The sequence below is a fragment of the Leopardus geoffroyi genome, chromosome A1 (assembly GCF_018350155.1).
Source record: "Leopardus geoffroyi isolate Oge1 chromosome A1, O.geoffroyi_Oge1_pat1.0, whole genome shotgun sequence".
In the NCBI taxonomy this organism is placed as follows: Eukaryota; Metazoa; Chordata; class Mammalia; order Carnivora; family Felidae; genus Leopardus; species Leopardus geoffroyi.
Window position 1 is genome coordinate 73552096 of NC_059326.1, and position 9976 is coordinate 73562071.

The 9976-nt window shown below is 43.5% G+C and overlaps 1 pseudogene; it reads left to right on the forward strand.

Annotated features, from left to right (window-relative positions):
• The first annotated feature begins 8965 nt into the window (after window positions 1–8965).
• LOC123599597 lies at window positions 8966–9352 on the forward strand (annotated as a pseudogene).
• Window positions 9353–9976: the final 624 nt, after the last annotated feature.

Here is a 9976-nt window from a genome sequence, read left to right on the forward strand (position 1 = left end):
ATGGCTTTTGATTGGAGTATTTAGTCCATTTACATTCAGAGTAATTATTGATAGATATGTATTTGTTGCCATTTTATTACTTGGTTTGTCATTGTTTCTGCAGATATTCTCTATTCCTTTCTAGTCTTTGTAACTTTTGGTCTTCCTTTCCCACTCAAAGAGTCCCCTTTAATATTTCTTGCAGGGCTGGTTTAGTGGTCATGGACTCCTTTAGTTTTTGTTTGTCTGGGAAACCCTTTATCTCTCTTTCTGAAGAATAGATTTACTGGATAGTGTATGCTTGGCTGTATATTTTTCTGATTCAGCACATTAAATATATCATGCCACTCCCTTCTTGCCTGCCAAGTTTCTGTGGAGATATCTGCTACTAACCGTATTTGTCTTCCCTTGTAAGTTAAGGACTACTTTTGTCTTGGTTCTTTAGGATTTTTCTTTATTTTTATATTTTGCAAATGTAACTACAATATGTCTTAGTGTTGGCCCACTTTTGTTGATTTTGATGGGAGTTCTCTGTGCCTACGGAATTTGCATGTCTGTTTCCTTTCCCAGATTAGAGACGTTTTCAGCTATAATTTCCTCAAGTAAACCTTCTGCCCCCTTTTCCATCTCTTCCTCTTCTGGGGCTCCTATGGTATGAATGTATGGAGTTACTGAGTACCCTGGGTCTACATTCATGATCTAATATTTTTCTTTCCCTGTTCTTTTCAGCTTATTTTCCATAATTTTATCTTCTACATCACTTATTCATTCCTCTGTTTTTTCCATCCTTGTGGTCATTACACCAGTCAGTTTCAAATCTTGGTTGTTGCATTTTTCATCTTGGCCTGCCTAGTTTTTATGTCTCAGAAGTCTGCAGTAAGGGACTCCCTAATGTCTTCTTTGCTTTTCTCAAGCCCAGCTAGTATCCTTATGATTACTGCTTTTAATTCTGGATCAGGCATATACTTATATCTGTTTCAATTAGATCCCTGGCTGTGGCCTTTTCTTGTCTGGGATGAATTTCTCCATCTTGGCATTTTGTCTAGGTCTCTGTCTTCTTCTTTGTGTTAGGAAAGCCTGTTTATGTTTCCTGTTCCTGAGAGTAATGGCTTTCTAAAGAAGAGGTCATATATTCCCCGGGGCCTGGCACTCCAGGAAGTGTCTCTGGTGTATGCTGTGTGCACTCTGCTGCTGTGTTTTGGCTGCTCTTTCCCTCAGGTCAGTCCTCTACAGAGCTTCTCCTTGCCTGAAGTGGGGAGTGTTTTAGGACCTTGGCCAGAGTGCGGCAAGTTTCAACTAGGTGTGCTCTGGTCTGCTTGTTAAAAGAAACCTGATGCTGTTTCCACTAAAGCTGAAGCTTTGCAGAACTCTATGGTCAGTAGATGTGGTGCATGTGGAGGTGTTTGTGCTGGTCTTCTGAGGCAGGGGCCTGTTGCACTGGTTCTCAGGCACACTTACCAGAGAAAAGCAGCACCTGCAGAATGCAAGGGGACAGGGTTTGGTGTAAGCAGTTTAGGCCGCCAGTATTGGCAATTGTGCTGCTTACTGAAGTTAGTTTATGCTGAAGGGTGGGGGAGAGAAATGGCACCAGCCCCCTTCCACTCCCCAGAAAGGGGAGTTTGTGACCATCACTGCCTGGGAGGCCCTTCCAGAAGAGGGAACAACCTCCATTTGTGTGTCTCAGGTGTCCCTCACATCCCTGTTTCCACCCTGTCTGTGTCTGGGCCCTCTGCCCACACAGTAATGCAGTGCACCTGTGTTCTATCCCAGGCAGGCTGGCTGAGTTTTAAAACTCCAAGTTTTAGGGACCCGATGTGGTGCGGACCTATGCTGGTCCTCTGTGGGAGGATCTCACCACTCTGAGGCTGGTGCAGACTTATCCCAGAAGGGCAGTTTCCACCAAAGCACAGGGGCATGGAGTTTGGAGTAAAGTGCAGCAAAGAGCCAGTGTCCAGGTTAGCTGTCCTCAGCAGGTGTCTCTGCACCTATCCTGAGAGGTGGGGGAGCGAAATGGTGCCCACTGGCTCTTTTGTTCCCGGAGAGCCGATGCTTCCTCTCCCAGATGCACTCTCAGAAGAGGGACCATCTCTCCCAGTGCATCCCAGGGAACCCTCAGATCGGGCTGTCCACTACGAGGCTATCTGCCCTCCTTCTCCACAGGAGCACTGCAGTGCCCTCCAGGCTCCATGCCGGCCACACCACAGACCTCTAAAACTCTAGTCTTTGAGCCCTGCTGGTTGTAGAATCTCACAAAAATCAGCCCCTCTCATTTTCCCAGTCAATGGCTTTGGGGAAGTGTTTTCCTTGTGCAATCTCCTGTGCGCTCCTCTCTCTCTCTCTCTCTCTCTCTTTCTCTCTCTCTCTCTCTCTCTCACCTCTCTCCATGAACAGGGCTCCCTCCCCTCTGCAGCCTCTTCAATCCACTTCTCCCCCAAACCACATCTCCACACCTCCTACCTTCCACGATGTGGCTTCTTCTCTCCCTGTAGTTGTGCAGTTTGTTATTTCAGTCCTCAGGTTGATTTCTTGGTTGTTCAGAACGATGAGGTATTTATCTAGCTGTGTTCAAGGAAAAAGGCAAGCCTAGGCTCTTCCTACTACTCTGCCATCTTAGCTCCTCAGTTTTATGTTGTAAACAATAAGAACTCAGCTGACTAATTTAACAGATTGAAGCGAAGGAGAAATTGTCTTTCAGGATCTTCTAGGTGGCCTAAAAATTAAATTTACATAAGGCAGATCAACAGGAGAAAAAAAAACAAAACCCAAATTTTATTACATACGCACAGAGGCTCAATTATGAAATTGAGACCTGAAGAAATGACTGAGGCAGCCAGTTTGTCTACTTTTTAGACAAAGAGACAATAAATCTGTGAAGAACTGACAGGACAAAGAAAACTTTGGGAGCTTCAATTAGTAAGGAATTCTAAACAGAATTTGGGTGTGGAAGTAAATTAGTAAAAAGTAACAAGGATTGTTGCAACTTTCTCAGCTCTAAGTTTCCCATTTCTGGTGATAAGGATGACTCATTACCTCCTTGTACAGGGAGGGTATCACTCGCATGGGAAATTCATTTCTTGCTTTCAGGGGGGCAGAGGAGGGTCTGAGTGTCCTGGTTGTACTGGCTGTCTCTTAAGTATGAGAAATGAGATGATTCATTTTCAGAAATACCAAATGAAAGTTGTGCTGTCTAGTTAACAATAGGTTTACAACGTATTGCAAATACCTACCAACCCTCCCCCCACAATGGAGTCCCACACCCTTAGACACTTCCGGGTTCTCCTTCCCCTCTCGATTCCAGGGACTTATTTTTTTTGCGAGCTTTGCGATGAGCATGCGCCAAAGAACTGAAGTCTCTGCAGCGCCTCAAGGAACGTACCTTTGTTCCAATCTGAATACTTTTTGCCTTACGGGGCATGGGTGACATCCGGGCAAGGCTGTAACCTCTGCAGTGCGCCGCTAATGAGGGACGGGGTGGGGGGGGGACTTGCACGCTAGGCGACAAATTGTCTGCTGTAAGTGCCCCGCATGTGCCTGTCCATCAGACACCTGCTCTTGCGAAAGCATTGATTAAAGCCTCCCTTGACTGCGCTCTGCGTCTCCCCATCCCTCCTTTGGGTCAGTGGGCTTATTTCTCACATTAAGTAAATTTATTTAAAATAATCAATATGCCAAAGTGGCATGTCTGAAGGCAGTCTGTCCTTGGCCCCTAAAAGGCCAAATTGGCTTTACTGAATGACTCATGAATTGGACAGCATCCCGTTGAGCAAATGAAAGAGAGCTCCATCAAGCTACAGGAGAGGAAAGGCTTTTAAAGGTGGGGGTGGGGTGGAGAGGAAGGCAATTATTAGCAAGTAATGCATTATTTTAGGCAAGGTCCTCCTCCTAAGGGGAATGGACAGGGTCTATCAGTAAACTCCCTAGTTCTGTAGTGCTGACCAAGAAGTTCCACGTTGACTGGTTAAAGGTTACATTGGTGGTGATCGGGGATCGAAACTGCAGTTAAGTTAGTGTTAAGTCTTGGCTTGCTGACGTGTGGTCTTAATATAAGTGACTCCATTTGGGGCCTGTGGTTTTCTTTTTAACGGTATGATCAGTCCTATCATTTCTTACCTTTCTATTTCCCACTGGTCACCTTCCCTGGCTCCTTGCACCCAGGCCTCTTTGGTATCGTCACCCCCGAACCCACCAGACGGGGCCCCCGTATAGGGCTTTTGCCCTGGCTGTTCATCCTCCAGTTGATGAGGTTTGAAGTGTTGGGGTTCGGAGCCATCAGCCAAGAAAGAATTCTTGACATGTCTTTGGGGCAAAAAGGTGGTTTTATTAAAGCACAGGGACAGGACCCCTGGGTAAAAAGAGCTTCCCGCAGATTGTGAGGAGTGACTGATTAAATACGGGGGAGATGAGGGGAGGTAAAGTCCAGGGAAGTTTCCAAAAGGGTTTTCATATGCTAAAGAAGACTCATGGGATCCAGGATCCTGGAGGCCTAGCTACTGTTGAGCTAAAGTTGCTTTTCCCTCTGGCAAAGCATTAACATTAAGACACAGGGAGTTCCTGGAGAAACAGTCTACTTTGCCTCTGTCAAGTAATGGGCTGCAGGTTATAAGGAAATTTAGCTTTATCTACCATTTCCTTCTTGCCTTTGTTCCCCACCTCACAGTGCCTAACCCAGCATCTCGGTGGCTTCTTCACTTACAAGTCATTTTCTCATTGCGGCCTTCCCTCATCCCCTCAGCCACACTTCCTGTCCTTCTCTCCTTATTACCTAATATACCGTGAATGTAGCTGTCGCCTCAGAGAACTGTAAACTCTCCATAAAGGCAGGGTGTTTTGTTGTTATGCCTTGAATCTCCTGTGTGTGGGATCATATATTTCTTGAATGACTAAATCTACCCCAAGCCTAGGGCAGATGGTAACTGCCCTCTTTTCTGTCACTCGTTTGTGCATGCATGCCTGTGTGTGTGTAGTTCTATGTAGCTTGATCACGTGATATGTTCGGGTAACAGCACTATAATCAAGATACAGGACTGATGCATCACAAGCATCCCTCACACCACCTCTTATAGCCACATCCTTTCTCCATATCCAGGATTCCTTTTAAGAAAAATGTAACATAAGACTGTGGAAATGTAGCTGGCATGCAGGGGTGCAAGAGCAACTGACTCTGGGGAGTCCCAAACCGACCAGGTGCAGCCACTCACCATTGACAAAACCCAAAGGCCCAGAGACAAGTGGTGGTGAAGTAAGAGAGGAATTTATTTCCATGAGGCCGACACCCGGAAGACCACAGACTAATGGCTCAAAGGCTGTCTCCAAAATGCCAAAAATATTTCCAGCCTTATATGAGGAAATGTGGGGCAAAGGTCAGTGGTACGTGCAGGTGGGCAGTGAAGGTCTGGTGGGTCTTTGTCTTGGAGTCAATGACATGGGGTCTTGCTGGCTCAGGAAACTCCTTATTGCCTGAGGGAGTACTTTCGGTTCCCATCTGGGGGTGCTTTGCCCTCAGGGTCTTTTTCCAGAGTGAAGAGAAAGCTGGAAAGAAGAACTTAATCAATTAGAAAGTTTGAGTTCAGGGGTGGTTGGGTGGCTCAATCAGCTGAGCATCCAACTCTTGATTTCTGCTCAGGTCATGATCTCATGGTTCATGGGTCTGAGCCCTACATTGGGCTCCATGCTGGCAGTGGGGAGCCTGCTTGAGATTCTCTCTCTGCCCCTCCTCATTCATGCTTGCGCTCTCTCTCTTCCTCTCTCAAAATAACTAAATAAACCTTTTTTTTTTTTTAAAAAAAAGAAAGTTTGAGTTCAAAATGGAAGTAATGAAAGTCCTCTTTCAGAAGATCCATGGTGTATTGTGGTTTTCTTCTTTCATTCTTTCTTTCTTTTGTTCTTTCTTTCTTTCTTCTTTCTTTTGTTGTTCTTTTTTTTTGTGATGTCAACCGTAGGACCATTTTACTATAAACCCTTGATGGGCAGGGTAACTCTGGGGACATGCCAAACTCCCCTCCTCTCACACTGCACGAAGCATTATGACTACAGGCATATATTCCTATGATCCTTGTATTGTTGAGTGAAAAAGTAAGTTGCAGAAAATGTTTTTTGGATAAGGAAAACTGTATACGCATTTATATGAGCATATGAAGCTTTCAATTCACTTTCTCATACCCTAATTCAAAGGCTCCCTCTGAAAGTCTGGTTTAGAGAACTGGCCCGTGAGACTTGCCAAGTTTCCCATCTATCAATGGGTCACACATTCCATGTTCATCAACCCAAGTCATTCCTCCTGAATTCCTTACTGTAATCTCAACTCTCCTCATGTACACATAAACAAAAGATTTATAAGGCAAGCAGAGGCATATTATGAAAGCTATCTTGTCAGCACCCACTTCTCACTTATTTTTACAACCAGACATGGTGTTCAGAAGGGGAATCCCTGCTATGCTGATGTGTCATTGGAGGCCTAGGGAACACACACAGGTCATCTGTGGCAGTGCCATTGTGATAGATTGAAATGACAATCTTCTCAGACTGAGGGGAAAAAAGATTTGTACAATGAGAAAGACATGTTCCAGAAACTTCTAGGGTTGGTATTTTTTAGTAATAACTCCTAAGGCTTTATTCATCAGAGCCACAAAGTGAAGGGAATAATAATTCTTCAGCCATTTCAGCCACTAAAGTTTTTACTACTAGTATAATATAGAGATAGCCTCTTTGCTGATTAAAAATATTATGTTTTGTGTTTTGTCACTAATCTCCCTGGAACTGACCTTTGGTGATATACTGTGTGCAAGCTATCCAATTGCTTTCCTTCCATATATGGGTATCTGTGATATTGTGAATTTTAATAAGAAATATATATACATGGTCTTAATTCCCATTTCTGGCACAGAGCTCCTAAAACCCTTAGAATTTCCTAAGAGAATGATAATGTGTCTTTTGTTATGGCAATGAGGTGACTTTTGTAAAGTAGCTAGGATGGTTGCCAAGAGAACAAATCATGTTAGTGGTTTAGAACTTTTAACCCCACCCCCAATCTCCTTGGGAGGGAAGAGGGGGTTTGAGGTTGAGTCAATCACTAATGGTCAGTGATTTGACCAATCATTCCTCTATAATAAAACCTCCATAAAAACCCAAAAGGACTGGGTTTGGAGAGTTTCCAGGCTGGTGAACCAGAATCATGGGCCACTGAGCCCAAGCGCATAAGCTCCTTTGTTGGGAATCTCACCCTATGTGTTTCTTTATCTAGCTATTAATTAATATCCTTTGATATCCTTTGTAACAAACCAGTAATCTAGTGAGTAAACGGGTTTCCTGATTTCTGTGAGGCTTTCTAGCAAATTAATTGAACCCAAAGAAGGGGTTGTGGTAATCTATGATTTATAGACAGCCAATTGGTCAGAAGCAAGGGTAACAACCTGGATTTGGGATTTCAGTCTGAAGTGGAGGGCAGTCTTATGGGACTAAGCTCTTAACCTGTGGAATCTGATGCTATCTCAAGGTAGATAGTGTCAGAATTGAGTTGAATTGTAAGACACCCAGCTGTGTCTGAGAATTGCTTTGTGGTGTGGAGACCACCCCTCACATTGGAATTTGTACTAGAATCATTAACACCCTCCTATCCTAGCTTCCTGCACTGCATTGTGCAACCTTTCTCCAACCTTTCAGCAGTTCTTGATTGCAGATAGTTTCCACATACACGTGGGGCTGGGTCTGTTTATGCATCACTATTCTGCCATTGTTCTATATTTCTATCCCTGCACCAACATCACATGGTGATGAATACTATAGCATTATAAAAAGTCTTGCTGCATAGTAGGGAAAGTTCTTATAATTCATCCTTCCTCAAGAGTGTTTAATTTTTCTTGTACTTTTCAGGCCCATACATTTTTAAAGAAAAAGTTTGAAAAGTTTCACATAAAAAGGGGCAGGGCATATTTTGGTTGGCATTACACTGACTATATACCAGGTTGGGGGGGAGAAATAACATTTTTAATATTGATTTTGCCAATCCCTGAACGTGTAATATTTTTCAATTTAATTAGCTTTTTTTTTTTCAAGTTTTCATAATTTTCTCTATAAAAGTCCTGTCCATTTCTTGTTAGATTCAATTCCTCAAGTATGCATTTATACGCTTTCAAGCACAGAGGTTGATGTGGGGCTCGAACTCATGGACCTGAGTTCAGACGCCCAACCGACTGAGCCACCCAGATGCCCCTTTCTTTATTTTTTTAATGTTTATTTATTTTTGAGAGAGACAGAATGTGAGCAGGGTAGAGGTAGAGAAAGAGACAGACAGACAGACAGACAGACAGACAGAATCTGAAGTAGGCTCCAGACTGAGCTGTCAGCACAGAGCCTGACACGGGGGTCAAACTCATAAACTGTGAGATCATGACCTGAGCCGAAGTCAGAAGCTTAACTGAGGCACCCAGGTGCCCCTCAAGAGGAATGTTTTTAGAAGAGGTAGTGGGCAGAATTATTAGTGACCAGAAAAAGATATGTCCAAGTCCTGACATGCCTACCTGTGAAATGTAACTACTTAGAAATCAGGTCGTTACACATATAATTAAAGCTCTCAACATGAGATCATCCTGTTTTTAGGGTGGGCCCTAAATCTAATGACTAGTGTCTTTTTAAGAGACAGAAAAGGAGAAGATACAGAGACACACAGAGGGGAAGAACACAATGAAGACCCAGGCAGAGATGGGAGTGATGTGTCTACAAGCCAGGAAGCACCAAGAATTGCTAGAAGCCACCAGAAGCTAGAAGCCACCAGAAGAAAGGCATGGAGAGAGAGAGCTCCTAGAAGGAACCAAAACTGCCAACACCTTGATTTCAGACTCTGGCCTCCAAAACTCTGAGAGAAACTTACACAGAAAATAACATAGGAAACCCGCTTAGTGACAGAGCAATTCGAAAAAATTTCTTAAACAAGTTACAAAAAGCCCTGGCCACTAAAGAAAAGACTGATATATTCCTCTATGTTGAAATCATCATCTTCTGGGCCAGGAGGCCCTGCAGCGGCCAGTCAGCTAGGTTTCGAGAAGCCTCTCTGCCTGCCCAGCCCACCCTCAGGATGCCCAAGAGGAAGGCCAGCTCTGCCAAGGGGGCTGCGAAGGAGGAGTCCAAGAGGAGATGGGGGGAGGTTGTTAGCCAAACCTGCTCCTGCAAAGATGGAAATGAAGCCAAAAAAGGGGGCAGGAAGGGATAAATCTTCAGACAAAAAAAGTGCAAGCAAAGAGAAAAGGGGAGCAAAGGGAAACCAGGCTGAAGTGGCTAACCAAGAAACGAAAGAGGCTTACCTGCAGAAAATGGAGAAACTAAAAACGAGATTCCAGCCCCTGATGAAGCAGGAGGGAAAGAAGCTACGTCTGATTAATATCATACATACCATGTCTTATCAGTCATCCCTGTCCCCCTCCTTGTACAATCCAGAGGAGTACTTTGATCAACTATTTTATAAATGCAAGTTTTTTAGTAGCTCTAGAAACATTTTTAAGGAGAGACGCCCACTTCATCCCATTTCTTAAGTGTCAATGCTTTTTTTAAAGAGGTGAAATCATTTTCTTGTTATTTATTTATTTTTTGGTACAATCAGAAAATATTGGGGTATTGAATATGGGAGGCTTTGACTGCCTTGGGTATCAGCTCAACATTTCACAGATGGGGTAGTTTTTATATTCTACAGTACAAAGCATATTGAATGGCAATTGGGAGTCTGTCATGCATTTAATATGTCTTGAACATTAAAAAAAAAATTGTTTCCTAAAGAAAACCACTCCTTGATCTTGACTCTCCCTGTCAGAATTTTGTAAGTTCTGTAACATCTTGGTTGGTTTTCCTAGTAACTTTGTTACCGTGCTGTGCAGGATTATAAATCTGTGTATGTAGTGTATATGATATTAAATTGTGAATTAATGGGACTTAATAATGTAACAGTGTGCCAACATTTGAAGATATTGATACTTGATATACTGTTAAGGAAAATTTGCCTCCAAAGTTT